Source organism: Orcinus orca, chromosome 16, assembly GCF_937001465.1.
Source record: "Orcinus orca chromosome 16, mOrcOrc1.1, whole genome shotgun sequence".
NCBI lineage: Eukaryota > Metazoa > Chordata > Mammalia > Artiodactyla > Delphinidae > Orcinus > Orcinus orca.
The window spans coordinates 28,583,509-28,601,826 of NC_064574.1; positions in this window are offsets into that span (position 1 = coordinate 28,583,509).

Genomic DNA, 18,318 nt, shown 5'->3' on the forward strand with positions numbered 1-18,318 from the left:
ATTTGATTCAATTTGATTTAAAAATAAAGGATGTCAGGGGCCCATAGTGAGACACCCTCTCACACCTCCCCCCTGCCAAATAAATCTGGTTTTGTCGGTCTCTACACTGTTCCCTTTAGTGTTATCCTCACTTCGCATGTTATTGATGGGACTAAGTTCTCTCCCCTTCGACTGTTAGCTCTGTGAGGCAGCCTGCCACCATCGTCTCCCCAGCTCCAAGAATAGGGCCCTATCATAAAAGAAAAGATTGATACATTGGGCTACATTAAATTAAGAAGCTCCTTGAGGTAAGGTGCTCAAAAAATAGCTGTTGGATAGATGAGGGAATGAATGAATGAGTAAATGAATGAGTGAGTGAATCCGTGCTAGTTCCTTGTGAGGTCTGAGGGGTGTGACGCCTCATTTGCGCGGTGATTACAGAGTGTTTTCAGTGATTGGATCTGGAGGGAGAGGGGCTGCCCTTTGTCCCCACTTCTCATACCCCACTGATGTGGGGAGCCACTCCCACGAGACTGTGGACACCCTGAAGCCACCTCATCCTTCCCTGGGGGGTGTTTATTTCGATGCTGTCTGGCAAAGTGACCAATCACATCAGTGACTCTGCCAGACCCCATGGGACTGCAGTGCCCTCTCTCCACCATATCTCTGAGAGGGAGAGGAGGACGCCCTGTTTTTTTTGTTTGTTTTTTTTGTTTTTTTTGTGGTACGCGGGCCTCTCACTGTTGTGGTCTCTCCCGCTGCGGAGCACAGGCTCCGGACGCGCAGGCTCAGCGGCCATGGCTCACGGGCCCAGCCGCTCCGCGGCATGTGGGATCTTCCCGGACCGGGGCACGAACCCGTGTCCCCTGCATCGGCAGGCGGACTCTCAACCACTGAGCCACCAGGGAAGCCCAGACACCCTGTTTTTAAGGGGGCTAACCTGGACTCCAGGGTTGAGGATGGGGGAGGCCTTCCTTGTGTCCGGCTGCTGTTTAATGGGAAGGTCCTGGGACCACGTCTGGACATCGGCTCCCATCACCTGTAGGGGTGCTCCTGCCGGGAACACTACACAGCTCTGGGAGGGACCTGCCACGAGGAGATCTGACCTCTTCTCCCAAGCACTAGGGCAACCTCGGCCCTGGCTGCAGGCGGGCAGCTGGAGGGAATGGAGCTGAGTTGACATGCCCACTCTGGCACTTTGTAGCCCTGTGACCTTGGGCAGGTGACTCCTCCTCTCTGGGTCATCCTGAGTTTCCTCCTCAATAAAATGAGGATAATCATCCTTGCAGCTCTGCACTCGCATAATGCCAACGTGAAGTTCAGACAAGGGTGGATGTGAAAGGGCTTTGCAGGGAGCTCTGCACACACAGGGGAAACATTCTTATTAACAGGGAAATATAATTTTATTCAAGGAAAAATAAAATTCTGAAGAATGAGCTGCCCAGCATCTTTAAAAGAAGTGGCAAACAGGACAGTGCTTATTCCTGGCTCATTCCTGACCGCTGCACTCCTCCTCCACCTGGCAGGCTCCTGCACCTCTCTGAGGGGCAGTGTCTCCCCGAGAAAGCCCTGCCGGACTGCACTGTCCTCCCATCATGCCTCCTCCATCACCGCCCTAACTTATGACTGTTTACCTGACAGTCTCCCCTACTGGCCTGGGAGTTTCTCTGGGTAAGATCTGCATCTGATTCATTTCAGAATTTCCAGCACTTAGCACAGAGCCTGGTGCATAGTAGGTACTCATAAATGTTTTTAGTCAGAGTGACTGGCTAGAGTACAGTTAATGGTGGAATATCGGGGGCTGGAGTCTAAGGTTGGTGGAAATTTAAAGCAGGCAAGTTGACACTTCCTTCCTAGCAACTTATCTGGATGACTTTCTGCATCCAGGTTAGAGACAACGTCTAGTCTACCCCTGACTTCAGGCCAAGTGAAAGCTCCTTGGCATAGGGTGACTGACATGTCCTGGTTTGCCCAGGACTTTCTCAGTTTTAGTTCTAAAAGTCTCATTTCTCAGGCAAACCAGGGCCTTTGGTCACCCTACTTTGAGTTAAGGATCTGGGCCCCGTTTGCCACTGAATCTCTGTGGCAGATATTGTATTTGCTCACTGATTAGATATTAGAGAGTGATCAGAGAGATCAGAATCAGAAGTTCTCTTCTGCTCCCATGCTGGCAGAGCCCACCTCTCATGGTAGAGGCCAAAAATGCCAGATACTTTCCTAGCCTCCCTTGTAGTGAGGGTTGGTCATGTGACCCAGTGGCCAATAAGGCAAAAGAAAGAGTCAGCTGAGAGCTTCTGGGAAAGGGTTTCTTCCCTCTATCTATACTTATCTCCCCCACTCCCCTTCTTCCTGCTTTTGGTTATTGTCATGTAAGAATGTGTTGCCTAGAGCTGTGGCAGCCATCTTGTGGCCATGAGGGAACATCCACACAATATACTGAAGGATCAAAGGAGCCCAAGACTTTGATGATGAATCAACCCTGGGATCAGAGATTTCTTACCGTGTGTGATAATAATAAATCCCTTTTTGTCTAATGAACGTTTTTTAGAAGAAAACATATTATAAAAATATTTTAATAATCTTGGCAATTGTCATATACCTTACACAGAACACAAAAAGCATGATCACAAGAAAATTGACAAATTGGACTACACTAAAATTAAGAATTTTGTTTATCAGAATAATCATTAAGAGAACAAAAAGACAACCCATGTGCTTGGAGAAGATATTTGAAATATCTTTCCAACAAAGAACTCATCTGTATAATATATCAATGATAGATGAACAACCCAATTTTTAAAAAGTGGGGCAAAACGTGAATAAGAACCTCACAAAAGAAGAGATCCAAATATCCAATAAGCACATAAAAATGTGCTTAACTTCATTATTCATCAGGGAAATGCAAATTAAAACTACAACGTGATATAACCTCATACACACCAGAATGGCTAAAATTGAAAAGACTGACAATACAAAGTGTTGGTGAGGACATGGAATAACTGGAACTCTCATATTCTGGTGGTAGGAGTGTAAATTTGTACGATCACTTTGAAAAGTGTTGACCAGTAGTTACTAAAACTGAACACAAACTTACCCAGTGACCAGGTAACTTCATTTCTTGGTATTTACCCAAGACAAATGAACACATGTCCACCAAATGATTGTGTCCATGTAGCTTTATTCATAATAGCAGAACACAAGAAACACCACCAATGTCCATCAACAAGAGACTAGACAAATAAGTTGTGATATATCCATACTATTCCATACATAATGAAATATTACATAGCAGTAAAAAAGAATAAACTACTGATATATGCAGTAACAGGGATGAATCTTAAAGTCATTACATTGAGCAAAAGAAACTAGACATTAAAAAGTACATACTGTATGATTCCATTTCTATGAAGTTCAAGAACTGGCAAAACTAATCTATGCTGTTAGAAGTCAGGTTAGTGGCTACCCTTTGCAGTGGTGGCAGATGGAGGGAGAATTAGCCATGAAAGGGAAATGAGGTTGGCTTCCTCATTACAGGGTTCCAATAATGTTCTATATCTTGATCTGGGTGGTGGATACATCTGCAAAAATCACTGAACTGTATGGCTCAAGATTTAGGCACTTTATTTATGCAATACACCAATCTAAAAAGTTAAAAATAATAACATTTATGGTTTAAGTCACTTTAAATCAGGTATTCTGTTACTTGCAGCCAAAAGCACTCCAAGTAACACATTTCTTTAACACACCCCGGAGGCTCAGAAGATGTTTGTTGGGTGAGTGATGATAATGGCCATGCAGAGCTTTCTTACGGGGAATAGAGCACAGAGCACATTCACATCCAATGCCCATCATCCTCACCTCAATCCTACCAGGGAGAGTTTATTAATCCCATTTTACATACGTGGAAACTGAGGTCCAGAAAACTGAGGTCCAGAAAATGGACCTGCCCAAAGTCATACAGTGAGCTGGTCAGTCTGAAATTTGGGCCCAAGATTGTTTCATTCCAAACCCACTGTTCTTTCTTCTACTTTTCTCTCACCCCTCGGCACATCCATCAACAAGCATTTATTAAGCTCCTATTGTGTACACTTCAGGGAAACCTTCTCTGGTCTCTACTTCCACTGAGCTTATAGTCTAGTGTAAGATTTTCTCTTAGAGCAAGGATTTTCTCTAACAATAATAATTATGTATTTTTAAAGTAATAACATTAAAACTACTTCCATTAATAAACACCTGCTGTGTCCAAGTTCAGCGGTTTCCAAAGTGGAGGTCAACCACTGCAGGATACATCCTAGTGGGTTGCAGGAAAATGATTAGTAATTCTATCTGCATATTTTTATGTCATTAAAATTTTTTTTCATTATTGTGTATATCATATAATAAAGTAATGATATATTGGGACAGTGATACGTGTTTTCACTTTATAAATAAATAAAATATACTAGGGTGGATGAGAAACCAAGACCTTCGAAGACCCATTGGGTCACCTGATGACATTTAAACCTCACAATACCCACAAGGACCACCTGTATTACCCCATGTTACAGATGAAGAAACTGAGCCTCAAAGAGATCAGGGGATCAAGGCCACACAGCCATGTAAGCAACAAAGCAGGGACTGGAATCAAGCTTGGTGGGCCCAGTACTCCTCTCTGTCAACTGTCCTGACACTAAGACCTCACTGTCCCCTTGATCAAATCCCTTCTCAGAGTTCCAGTCCCTTTGTGTAAAATTGAGGGGCAGACTAGATTCAATTTAGATGGACCCCGAAATATAGTGATGAGGATGTGACTGTCCTCCAGAAAACCCATGTGGGGGGCCATTGGGAGCACAGGGGCTCCCCCTAACTCCACTGGCCGGGGTGTCAGTGACACTCTAGCACATGCCCTTCGGGCGGCTTGAAAAGTATGAGTGCTACACACAGTGGCACAACCAGGAGCCTAGCGTCTTTATTGCCCTTGTGTGATGTGGTGAAATTCTAAATTTACCTCCCCACTTTGCAGGGATGTAACCATTACCTCACCTGATCCAAAATGCATCTCAGTATCTTTAGTTGTGTCTTCTGGTATTGACTTCCGCATTTCTGAATCTCACAAATGTATAGCTATTTCTTGATGCAGCAGTCTGCAACATGTTTGGCACCAGGGATTGGTTTCGTGGAAGACAGTTTTTCCACGGAAGAAGTGGGGATGGGTCAGGCAGTAACACGAGCTATGGGGAGCGATGGGGAGCATCAGATGAAGCTTTGCTCGCTTGCCCGCCACTCACTTCCTGCTGTGCGGCCTGACTCCTAACAGCCGGTAGCAGTCCACGGAAGCCTTGGCAAAAGCCCAGAGGTAGAAAAGAGGGGTCGAGGTACGAGGCCAGTCTGTCCCTGCTATGGCAGAAGTGCCACTGTCCCCACAGCCCACCCCTTCCTCCCTGCAGGTCTCTGCTTAGACATCCCCTCAAAGAGAACTTCTGCCCACCACCATTTTTACCTACTACCTCTGCTTTATTTGTCTTCACTTGACTGCCTGGCAATGGATTAAATATTGACTTATTCATCTTTACTGTCTCTCTAACCCACTAGAATGTGAGCTCCATGATGGCAGGAGTTGCCTGCACTTCTGTAGGCCCAGTGCCTAGCACAGGGCCTGGTATATTAGTAGATGCTCGATAAAGAGCTGTTGAATGAACCAATGAATGAGTGGCTGCATGAGTTCCAGGTTTCTATGAGAAGGCTGAAGCTCCAAGGACACAGACAGAGGCCAAGGGGCAATGAGAGGCTTGTGGCCCAAGCAGTGAGGCTTGAGCTGCCTACCATGGTGGCCCCTGCTCTTGGGAAGCCACAGCTGCTTCCTCTCTAGTATCTCCCTCCTTGGAAGCCAGGGGGCTATGAGAAAGAACACAAAGTCCCTTTATTCAAGGGAGTGGATTCCATCTCGAGACAAATTGTTACCTCCGAGGCCACCAGCCGCCCAGCCAGCCCATCACCATGGCCTCCCTCTCAAGGATGTGGGCACAGGCTGAGCCAGAGCTGAAATTGCCCTGGAAAATGGTTCTCTCTTTAATTAACAGGGAGAGAGACCAAGCCTGCTAATGGGGTGGGGTATGGAGTGGGGGTAAGGGCAGGTTCAAAAACTCCCCAAAGGATCAAGGCGTCCTTGTTTATTTTCCTGAAAATGTTCCCCTTTACCCAGAACAGGGTGGGGGCCCGGCGGGCTGCAGGCAGGGAAAATGCTTTAACCTCCTGCCTGCTCAGCTCAGCACGTCACAATTTGACTTGCATTTTTGTAATAACTGCAAACTTAATGAAAAAATAACCTAACCCCCAAACAGAGCAGGGACTCATGGCAGTTGGCGGGAGCCCCTGACAGCTGTGAGGACAAGACGCAAAGGGTACAGAGGAGCCACTGGAAGATAGGGGACACCCTTCATCTGGAGACTCCCTCTTTCCATAGCCAGCCTTGGCTCCCTATTGCCTTTTGTATCATGTCCAAATGTCTCAGCCTATTCTTAGAGCTGATTTTCCTTAGGCCCTACGTGGAGGACATGGAACCCAGAAGGGAAAGTTGTCAGGTGTGTGCATGTGAGAGCTGCAGCAGGTAGTGAAGTTGGTTGAGAATGACTTCTCAGAGAGAGCTGGAGGGAAGTGAGAATACATCCCTGTTACAATCTGCGCCCCGGCTGGCTATGCCCAACATACCAGGCAGCTAGTCCTGGGAAGCAGGCAGTATGATTACCTGTTTTCACATCCCAGGACTTGAGCCCAGGCCTGCCTGGTTTTACCCACAAATTAAGCGCTCTGAAGGGAGCAGGGGGTAGAAATCAAACAACAACAACAGCAGCAGCTTCAATGGATTTTGGACTTGCTCAGTGTCAGACACCGAGCTGAGTTTCCACCATCACTATCTTTGTTTAATCTTTACAGCAATCTTACATGGTAGGTGGTGTTATTGGCCCATTTTACAAATGTGGCACAGACTGTTGCTCCACAGTTCTGCAGTCAGGAAGTGGCCTATGCTCTTACCCCCTGAGCATAATGCTCTACAACGAGTGGGGCCAGAAGTGAGTTTCATGATCTCCCAAGAGCAGAGACCTTATCTGTTTTATTCACTTTGTGTCCCCAGGGCCTAGAACAGAGTTTAGCATATGGTAAATGCTTAATAAATATTTGTGGAGTGAACAAATGAATGCATGTGGACCTAGAAGTAACTTCCAAAAGAACCGTCTCAAATCTCCTGTCCCCATTGCAGATGACCTCAACTTACCTTGAACTGGACAAGGTAGAGAGGGGCTCCAAAAGCCAGGCTGAGTTACAGAACTTGGTTTGAAAGACACTGGGGAGCTATAGCAGGTTTTTGAGAGAAGAAGTTCCAAGTTATGGAGAGGGGTGGGTAACTGTCTTCCTGTGTCCCATGGATTTCAGGAAATAGTCAAGGTCAGTGAACCTTTGGCCAGAAGGTCAAGTTATCTCCGGGGCCATGTGTGTGTTGAGGGCAGAAGAGGACACTCCTCAGAGTTTGCAGATCCCAGGCTTGTCATTCTCTTTGGGTTCGTGGCTGGGAGTGCCAGGATCAAGCCAATCAGCCAGGCTCCTCAGCTTGCCCTGGTAGATCCTGATCCCGGGGCAGGGACATCAAAACACGTATGCCCACAGCCAGCCTCCAGAATCAGTGCATCACTGAATTTTTTTTTTTTTTTTTTTTGCGGTACGCGGGCCTCTCACTGTTGTGGCCTCTCCAGTTGCGGAGCACAGGCTCCGGACACGAAGGCTCAGCGGCCATGGCTCACGGGTCCAGCCGCTCCGCGGCATGTGAGATCTTCCTGGACAAGGGCACGAACCCATGTCCCCTGCATCGGCAGGCGGACTCTCAACCACTGCGCCACCAGGGAAGCCCCATCACTGAATTTTTGAACAATGAATTCTTTAAAACTTTCAAACTTGGAAGCTTGGAGACAGAAACACGCATCTCAGACTCTGAGGCGGTAGAAACTTTCCAGTCTAGAATCATGGCAGGAGCAAAACACTGAGTTCTTACTGTGCTCCAGGCACTGTTTACAAAGATTAACTCATTTAGTCCTCACAACCCCTCCATGAGGTCATAACTACTGTGCTCCTTACTTTACAGATATGGAAACTAAAGCATCAGAAGGTCAAGAATTTTGCCCAAAGTCACCCAGTTAGTGGGAGTGGGGCTGGCCGTAGATGAACCCAGACCATCTGGCTGTAGAGTCCACTGCACTGCCTCAGGTACTTAAAATCATTGAGACTCAGAATCTCAGGTTTTTAGAATCATAGAAATTTTCATGGCAGGGACTTAGAGCCACTGAAATTTAAAATCGTAGCGTTTTAGAACTACCATTGTTGACTTGTCAAATTCTGCAGTCAGAAAATCTGGGCATTTTATAATCCTGGAATTCTAGGCTCTTGGGGGCTTTGAGTTAGCGAGGTTTGGATTCTGGTGTATTAGACCGACAGAAAGGAACTTGGGTTACAGGCCCTCTCCCATGGCAGACAGGGGTACTGAGGACCACAGAGGGGAAGGGAGGTGTCCAAGGGAGGCAGAGTCTGGCGGACTGGGTGTTGCTGTTTAGAGAGAGAAATCGGAGTGAACAAAGCTAGGCCCTGGGTGGGCAGGGATCCGCCTGTGATTAGCTGTGGGTTTTAATGCTGCGGAGGAATGTGCCCACGGTACCACTACCCTGCAGGTTGCTGCCTCCTTTCTTCCCCGTCAGATGTTTTCCTCGGAGCCTGCCTTCACCAGCCTCAATATCCTGTTTATACTGCTGACAAATTGAATTTTCAGAAGTTGGCCTCCTAGAAGCGTTGGAGGTTTTCTTTGCCTGTATGCTGTTTCTTGGTGAGATGCCTGCTCTCCAGAAGCCCAGAGGGAGCCCATAGAGATTTTGAACACTCAAATCAGCAGCCCAGGATAGAGGAGGGGCAGGAACCATGGGACAGGTGATAGGGGACATGGAAAGACCCCAGGGCAGGAAGAGAGAGGGAGTGTCCCAAGGCAGGGGCTGATAGGCCTTCACAGGCTCCATGCTGCTCAGGCCACACCTGGGAAAGCAGCTCCTAACTAGAGGCCCTTGATCTTTCAGTGACATCAACCAAATGGGGCTCGTCCAGTGGAGGGATGGGGAGAGGTGAGTGGGAAGCCCATGCACTGGGAGGTCTTTAGCCTGGAGCCATGTCCTGAATTCTAAAGCTTAGCCTCCCAGGTGCTGCCTCCTTGAAGGCAGAGGAGAGACAGGTGGAGTTCTCCGGGGCAGACCTAACACCAAAGGGTAGAAACCATCCGGATATTTTGGTTCCATCAAAAGCAATGGTTCCCAAAGTACAGTCTGCAATCTCTGGGGTCCTGAGACCATTCCAGGGGGTCCATAACGTCAAAATTATTTTTACAACACTGAGACATCATTTGCCCTTATCACTCTTAGTGGAATTTTCCAAAGTTGATGTGACACATGATAGCACTATTGCTTCAAAAACAATGAAAAAAATTAATGCAAAAAAAATTTCATGAACAAAATATCAATTTTCAATAAAGATCAGTATTACTGATTTTTTCTTTTCCTTTCACCTCAGGCTCCAATATGGATTTTTCAAAATATTGCATTAAAATATCATGTGGGCTTCCCTGGTGGCGCAGTGGTTGAGAGTCTGCCTGCCGATGCAGGGGACGTGGGTTCGTGCCCCGGTCCAGGAAGATCCCACATGCTGCGGAGCGCCTGGGCCTGTGAGCTATGGCCGCTGAGCCTGCGCGTCCGGAGCTTGTGCTCCACAACGGGAGAGGCCACAACAGTGAGAGGCCCGCGTACCGCAAAAAAAAAAAAAAAAATTATCGTGATTATTGAGATTTTTGGCACCCTTTAAATTTTATGCTTATTTAAATCCCCATGGTCCTGGCTCTAGATATAATCCACATGAACAGAAGCTCTTTGGGGTCTTCAACTTTTAAGGGTATAAAGGGAGCTCAAGACAAAAACGTTTGAGAATCACTGATCAAAGGGACCATGTTCTTTCAGCTCAAACTACCCGACAATGAAAGGGATTATGTTCCAAGGTACTGAGTTTCCGCTACAAGGTGTGTGCAAACAAAGTGATTAAAGCATCAGGTGTGGGGAAAGGAGACAAATGTCCAGCATCTCTTGTCCAGATGCCTAGGGCAGCTGCCCCTCTGGCTACCCCATGGCCCCTGGCAGGCAAAGGATCTTCTCATTTTCCCACTTGACACTTCCCAATAGTTTCCCATCATGCTCAAAGTGAAAACCAAACTCTTGACTATGGCCTGCAAGGCCCTGTGTGCCCTGACCCCATCTTCCACTCTTAACCCATAGCTGGCTCCACTGTCACCACACTGGCCTCTTTCCAGTTCCAGACATGTCAAATCCTTTCCCACCTCAAGGCTTTTCACATAATGTTCCCTCTGCCTGGAACACCCTTCTCTTCACTCTTCCTCACAGCCATTCCTTCTTCTTCTTCAGCTTGATGGTCACTTCCTCTAGGGAGCCTTCCCTGACTACCCCAAAGAAATCAGGATTCCTCTAACATCATCTCTCACCCTCTTGTTGGCTCTCTTCACAGATGTCACACCATCTATTTTATTGTCAGCATGGATCGTTCTCATCTGTTCTTCCCATGAGACCATGAGCTCCTCCAGTGCAGGAAGCGTGTCCTGATGTTGGGTACCAGCATCTGACCTGGCATGGAGGAGGCCCTTGAGAAGTATTTGTTGAGCAAATAAACAAATTCATTATGAAACAACAAATGAACAAATTAAATAAGTAAGTGGTGAAAACAGTGGCCTGCTGATGCCCTGACACTCACCAGGAAGCCCAAGTCAACACAGATTGCTGGAAACGTCAGTAACCAATGCTGAATGGTGTGTGTTAAAGTGTTATGTGTTTGCCCCTCAGCATTAAACAAGTGGGAGGAGAGAGAGATCAGCCTGCCTGGAGAAATAAGCTAGAACTTGGATGAGTTGGGGCCTGAATACTAACCTCTAGGCCTTTGCTAAGGCAGTCGCCCCTGTCTGGAATGCCTTCCTATCTTTCTCTGATGATTCATATTCTATTCACTGTCAGGGCTCAGCTCAAACAGCCCTGCCTCCTAAATCCCTCCTCTGACTCTCCTTGGGTCAGAACGAATCACTCCTCGCTCTGAGTATTCTTTTATTAGGACAACAAACCTTGTCTATTGCACTGATTTGAAAACATTAGCTAATAGAAATGTCCAGACAGCCTAGATGTCATTGTCCCATTTTATTTTATTTTATTTTATTTATTTATTTTTTTAACATCTTTATTGGAGTATAATTGCTTTACAATGGTATGTTAGTTTCAGCTTCACAACAAAATTAATCAGTTATATATATACATATATTCCCATATCTCTTCCCCATTGTCCCATTTTAGAGACAAGTAAAGGCCCAAGAAGCATTTACATTCCATGGAAGAGACTCATCCGAGGCAAAATAAACAGATCCCTATTATATGAGGAGTGATAAGAGCTATGGTGAAAATATTGCAGGGCAAGGGGATGAGGGAGGCCTCTCTGGGGGCTCAAATAGATGTGGGTTCAAATTCTAGCTAAGAATATCAGCTAAAATTCAGTTAGCTGTTATTCTAGTTAGCCTTTCCTTCCAGGACGTCTGTCCCATGGGGGCAGGAACTGTGTCTGTTTATTCGCTTCTCTGCCCCCAGCACCTAGAACAGTACCTAGCCCGTGGTAGGTACTCAGAGCATGGTGTAGGGTAAATACAAATATACACCAGGCATTATACATGTATTATCTTATTTAATCTCAATGGTCAGTGAAATAGGGGTTATTATTATCCCCATTTTATAAATAAAGAAACTGGGGCACAGCAAAGTTAAAGACTAATTTACCCAAGAACACACCACTAATAAAGGTGGAGCCAGAGACCACGGATTCTACTCCAGTCCGGCCTGCCTTGCATCTTAGCCATTACCCAGCATGGCCTTACTCCACTTGCTTGTTGTGTGATCATATTGCCTAACCTCTCTGAGCCTCAGTTTCTTTATCTTTTAATATAATACCCATATCACAAGGTTACTGTGAAAGTTCAATTCCTGCAGAGCTCTTAGACCCCTGCCTGGCACACAGTAACACCTCAGTTCCAGCGAGCCATTCTCATTTGATATTCTATCAGCTATTATGGAACAAAAGGGCATGGAATGAAACTTTCCAAATGGACAGACCTTCTGTGATTTCTGGAAAGCCTTAGGAAACTTGGTCAGTTATGGAGCCTTCAGAGAAGAAAGGCTTAGGGGGAAAATGTGAAAATGGTGACCCTGCCCGGGCAGGTTGATTTGTAAACTACCTTCAGAGGGATTGCATAGGAGGTAGCATTTATGCTCTCTGCCCCCCAGGCACTGTGCTAAGAGCTCTGTGTGCCCCTTGTTGATTCTCCCCAGACCCATTATACACTTGGCACCACTGAGGCCTGAAGAAGTGAAAGGACTTGCCCAAATTTCCACAGAGGGTCAGAAACAGAATTGGGACTCAAACTCAAACTCAAGAGAGGGCCCCAAAGCCAGCACCCCTAACCACTGTGATCAGTCAGCAAGGAACAAGGCGGGCCATGAAGACAAGGGCAGGAGGAAGGTTGGAATGTTCCAGAGACCCAGAATGGGGCCACCTGGCTTTTCTGGGCCAGGGACCCACCCTCTTCTTCTGGCCTTCCTTTCCATCTCCACCCTCCCGGGTTCCTGCCCTGGAACTCCTGCCACACCACCTCTTCCACTGGTTCCCGAGATGGAGGTCAGTGTTCAGGGGTTTATCCACGAGAGCTCTCAGGACTACCTGTGAGACGGTGGGGAAGACAGGACTGCGGGGACAGAAGAGCTGACACATGGTGGAGCTGTGACAGAAATCTCAACTGATCCCACAAGGAGTTCTGGAGTTGAGATGGCCCTTCAGGGTTGCCCCCAGCTGAGGGGTGTAGTCGAATATTTGTAAAACAAATCACCAAATACAAATTTGGTGATTCGTATTACACGTCACCAGGGGTTGCCCCCCGGAAAGGTTGTGTCCTTGGGCAGGGCAGTTACCAGCTGGGAGCCATCAGTAGCCGATATTCCCATCAGCCAGAATGGGTGGCTGAGGGGATACGGGCAGAGACCCCAGCGACCACTCCACCTGCCCGTTGTTATGTAACCATGATTGTGGTACAGAGGCTCCCGCTGACCAGGCACTGTCTACCTCTCAGGAGCCTCCCTACATGTGTCACGTGGATTCCCTCATTTCATCCTTGAAGCGGATGCTATTATCTCCCACTTTACAGATGTGTTCACTGAAGCTCAATGAGACGAAGAGCTTGCTCGGAGTTATATGACTGCAGAATGCTGCAGCTGGGATTCTACCGCAAGCTGTGGGACCTCAGGATCCTACTTTTGTCCCTTATAAGAACTCCTTCCTTTAATCCAACTCAGCACTGGGTCTCTGGAATCAAAGTTTCTGCCTTCAAGGAGCTTATAGTCCAGACAACTGATGTCTTGTAATAAATGTTGTGATGAGATGCAATCTGAGGGTGGGGGATGGGGGCATCCTGCCCAGGAAGCCAGGGAAGAGAAGCAAGGTCAGCCAGGTGGAGAGGCTCCAGCCACAGGGCGCTACATGACATAGTCTCTGCCCCTCGGGAATATTTGCTGAGTGAACAAATGCATGAATGGTCAGATGGATGAATGGATGGCTGCTGGTAGAGCGTGAACTGGAAGATCAGACAGGAGGCAGGGAGACCAGTGAGGCATCTAGAGCAACTGTCCAAGTGCGAGAGAGTGGGACCTAACCCTGCAAGGAATATGGGGATGGGCAATAAGAGAGATAGGAGGTGGACCCTACAGGATTCTGTGCCCTAGAGCCTCTATCTGCACCATCACTCAAAACCCCACCCCATGTTCCCATCTCCACGCCCTGCACTGTGCCGGATCCCTTTCCTTTTCTCTCTGCATCGCCAAGTGTTGCCCATTTTCCCCAGCTGTCCCAGCTCTGCTTCCTCTGGGAAGGCTTCCCGACACTGCAGCTCTCCCTCACTCATCCTGTGGCGACACTTCCCATTCCCCTCACAGTTTAACCTTCCATTTGCAGAGGCCTGTGTTCAAATCCCAACTCTGCATCACTTGAATGCCAGGCCAGTAAGGAACTACTGAGTGCCCCTGGGCAGGGGTGGAATGGGAGGAGCGTGGCACCACATACCCAGCACAGTGGGATCTCTCTGCTCCCGTATCACCTGCTCATTAGCCCTCCAGAGGCAGCATCTGAAGGCAGAAGTCAGAGCTTGGAATTTGGATCATTGAAAAGAGGACCATCTCTGGGGATGGTCCCTAAATTCTCATGGAGCAAAAAGCACAACTCTTCGCAGAGGGGCTTTGCAAGAGCCCTTAATTAAAAGGTGCCATGAGAGCAAAAACTCTCCAAAGTAAAAGAATTTGGATCCAATCAGAGCCCTTAGTCCAGGGAACCAGGCCTGTCTGAGTGTGCAGCACAAAACCAAATGAAGCCTGAGGAAGAAGAGGCATGTTGCCCATGTGAGGGACCCTCATGTCTATATCTGTTTTAGTTGACTCCTTTGGTTGCCGGCAAACTGGCTCACTCAAAAGGGGATCTACTGGACTGGAAAGCCCAGGCATGAGCTCCAGGTGGGAAGGGTCTAACAGTTCCAATGATGTCATCAGGGTGAGTTTCCATTTTTTTGCTCAGCATCCTTTAGAGTTGACTTCATGCCCAGGTCCCTGTGGAGGCATAATGGCATTAGGAGTGTCTGCTTGGACTAGTTTGGTCATACACCCTGAACCAATAGCTGTGGCCAAAGAGTGCAACACTCTGATTGGCCAAGGTTTGGGGGATGCCCCACATTACACTGACCAAAGAGCAGGAAGGGGTTCCCTAAACAGAAATCAGAAGAAGAGGGAATGGACTCTGGGGAGGTAAGTAACCAACGTTTACCATAAGGACCTATACCATACACTAGGTAGCTGTCGTTTGCTTTGCTACCTATAGATGAGGAAACAGCCTCAGAGCGATGAAGCCACGTTCACAGTTCAGAAGGGCCAATGGCAGGCTTCCATCTGGCACCAGAGCCTGAACTCGTAAGGACTCCAGCATCCTGTTCCTAGGCGACATCTGCCAGAACTCGGGCTTGGTGCAGGGTGATGGGGAGGATGAAGACACTCCCAGGAGGCCTTCCTGGACCCCCTCTCAGACAGCCTGACACCTGACAGTATGGGCTTTCGTTAAAACCACGCTCAGAGCAAACCTGTCTGGGACTATCTGGGGGGATAGGAGAGCTGGGAGGCAGCAGCCACGGCCTGTGTATATGACCTTGGACTCGCCAGGCTTAGAGGAAGAGAAGGCTCCATCCTCACAGGGTTCTGTGGGGTTATTCTGAATAATGGTAAGTAACATTTTTTGAGCACTTTTTCTTCGTGGCAGGCACAATTCTAGATCCTTTACGTGTCTTAACTTCTATAATCTTTTCAGCAACTCTGTGAAGTTGGTGCTGTTATTAATTCCCATTGGTGAATTATGGAAACTGAGTCACCATGTGGCCTCAGCTTGGAGGAAGTGCTCAGTAGGTGCCACTGTTTATCGTTATATCAGAGGATCTTTAAATCTTGGATCCTGTGGGTTTCTCTAGGACTCAGTTTCCCCATCTGCAGCTCTCGCCACCTCTCAAGGACTGAGTTTCTACCACATCATGGAACCAGTATGTCTATTCCCTTTCTCTCCTGCCCTCTCTCCACTCAAAGGGCAGAGTTTGGACAAGGGTCATTCTGCACTTAGACTTGTGAGAATGCACCCCAGTCACCAGGGGGAAAGTCCAGTTAGGTGCCAAAGAACAGAATTATTCTAGAAAGATTGCTGACTTTGGAGCCAGCCAGATCTGAATCCAATTCTGATACTGTTTCCATAGACTGTGGTGTAAAAGATGCCTCCAAGAGCTGTGCAGTGTGCGACCTTCACAGCCTTATGTGGCAGCCCAGCAAGATGTCTGTGTCTATAAAGTAAGTAGGGGGCTGCCTCAAAGAGCTGCTGAGAGAATTGAATGGGCCAACATTTGTAAAGTGTTGAGCATGAGGCCTACATATAGCAGTTGCTCAAAAATAACGTTGGCATGAAATTGTCTAAGGTCACTAAGTCTGTAAAAGCAGAGCTCAGATCCAATCCCAAGTCTGATAGCCAACAAAGTAAGACTTTTCACTATGTACTTTTCATCATGTGACATAAAGGCTGGAGGGAATGGAATGAATGATTTGCTCATCTCTATTTTAGTCGAAGGCACAAAATTAATGCCAGTTAGATCTTGGATCACCCTGCCTTGGAAGGACAGATAGATGGGTGGTGTGTATAGATGGATAAAGGGATAGACAGAGGATTGAATGGATGGGGAGTAGATGAGTGGGTAGGTAGAAGGATGGATAGAAAAGGTGGAAGGTTGCATGCATGCTGGATTATTGGCTGGGTGGAAGAGTAACTTGGTAGGTGGTTAGGTGGAAGGATGGACATGTGAATAGGTGGGCAGATACTTGAATTCCTGGGTGGGTAAATGAATGGGTTAAGTGGAAGGAAAGGTGGAAGGCCAAGTAGGTAGCTAGATGGGAAGACAAATAGAATAATCCTGACAAAAGCACAGGTGAGTGTCTCTGGCCTCCTGGTTACCTCTTCCTGGCTGCCTTTTCCAGTGGAAAATTGAAAATCATGGGCCCTGAGAAGACATTTCCCTGTGTGGTCTGTTAATAGAGGCCCAGAAAGGCCAGCTGAGGCTGAAAGCTCACCGCCTACCAGGACCCTGTCATTAGCCACGCTCCCCTACCCTGCCCTTGGGTGAAAGCATGAGCTGGTGGCCACTGAGTGTCTGGGCCCAGCCAGGCCCCTCATTAAGCCTTATTAAGCCTGTAGACAGGGAGGAAGAAGGGGAGGAGACCTTCCTCCCAAAGGTCAGCTGTTGGAAAAAGAAGGTACAGATGGACTCTGGGGGTGGTCGTCTACTCTCAAGCCCTGAGGAATGTGGAAGTTTGCCTGACCCAACTTGCTCCACCCCAGTCTTGCAGTCTGGGAAACCAAGGCCCAGACAGGAGAGAAGAAGGACACACACAGAAGTCAGCACAGACTCAGACTCAAACCCAAGCCTCTTGACTCACAGACCGCAGCCTAACCTTTCCTTGAAATCTACAGTCTCAAGATCGACATTGGAGAAAGAAAAGAATTAACATGAACGGGGCCCCTACATAGGCCGAGCCCTGGGGACAAGTATTTTCTGTCCTTGAAGTCACTGGTTTCCTCGTGTCCCTACTGGTAAAATGGAAATTATTTGTCCTTTCGTTGATTCAACACCTATTTACTAAATATCTACTATGGACAAAGCACTGATTGAGGTGCTAGGAATATGGCATTAACTAGCTAAACAAGATTTTCACCCTAGAGCTTACCCTCTAGAAGGGGACAGAAACAATAAACTAGCAGGTAAATAAAATGTACTATGAAGAAAATCAAATAGGGATATGATTTGTATGGTAATGGGACATTACCATACATATCATGTATGGTAAAGGGACATTCTTTGGGTGGGATGATTGGGGCGGGAGTGCCTCTCTGAGAAGGTGACCGTGGCCAAGGTAGTCAATTGTCCATCAGATCCATGCTCCCCTTTGTGGGTATATGGCTGGAGCTGACAAGTGCTTCCCAAGCAGGGGCAATGTTTCCCAGCCCTCTCTGAGCATCCAGGTGTGGCCATGTGACGAGCTCTTGCCAATGGGATGGGAGTGCCACTTCTAAAGCTAGGCTTTCAGAAGTGGGTGAGCTTCCTTCATGTTCTTTCTTTTCCCCTGGTGGAGTGCAAGTGACAGCAAGGATGGAAGATCCTGGATCCCTGCATCACCACGTGGAGGAGAGCCACCTACTGCATCGGCACATCCATTACATGAGTGAGAGACACACTTCTGCTGTGTTTGAGCCATTGCACATTCCAGGGCCTTTTTGTTTCAGCGCTTTAGCAGAGTTGAGGCATACAATGATGTTTGAACTGAGACCTGAAAGACATGTGATGAGCTGGGTTAGGGCATCGCAGACAGAGGAAATGGAAAGTGAAAAGGCCTCAAGGCAGGACTGAGGAACAGTGGCATATCAGAGGAACAGAAAGGATACCAGTGTGGCCAGAATGAATGGCACAAAAGGTGAGACACACAGACAGAGCCTCAATCCGGAGTACAGACTTTAGGGGAGGCCACTGTGGGTTGGGCCACAAGCAGGGGAAAAAATATAGACTGATTCACATTTTGTAAAGGTCCCTCCAGCTGCTGTGCAGAGATGAGCCAGAGGAAGTGGGAG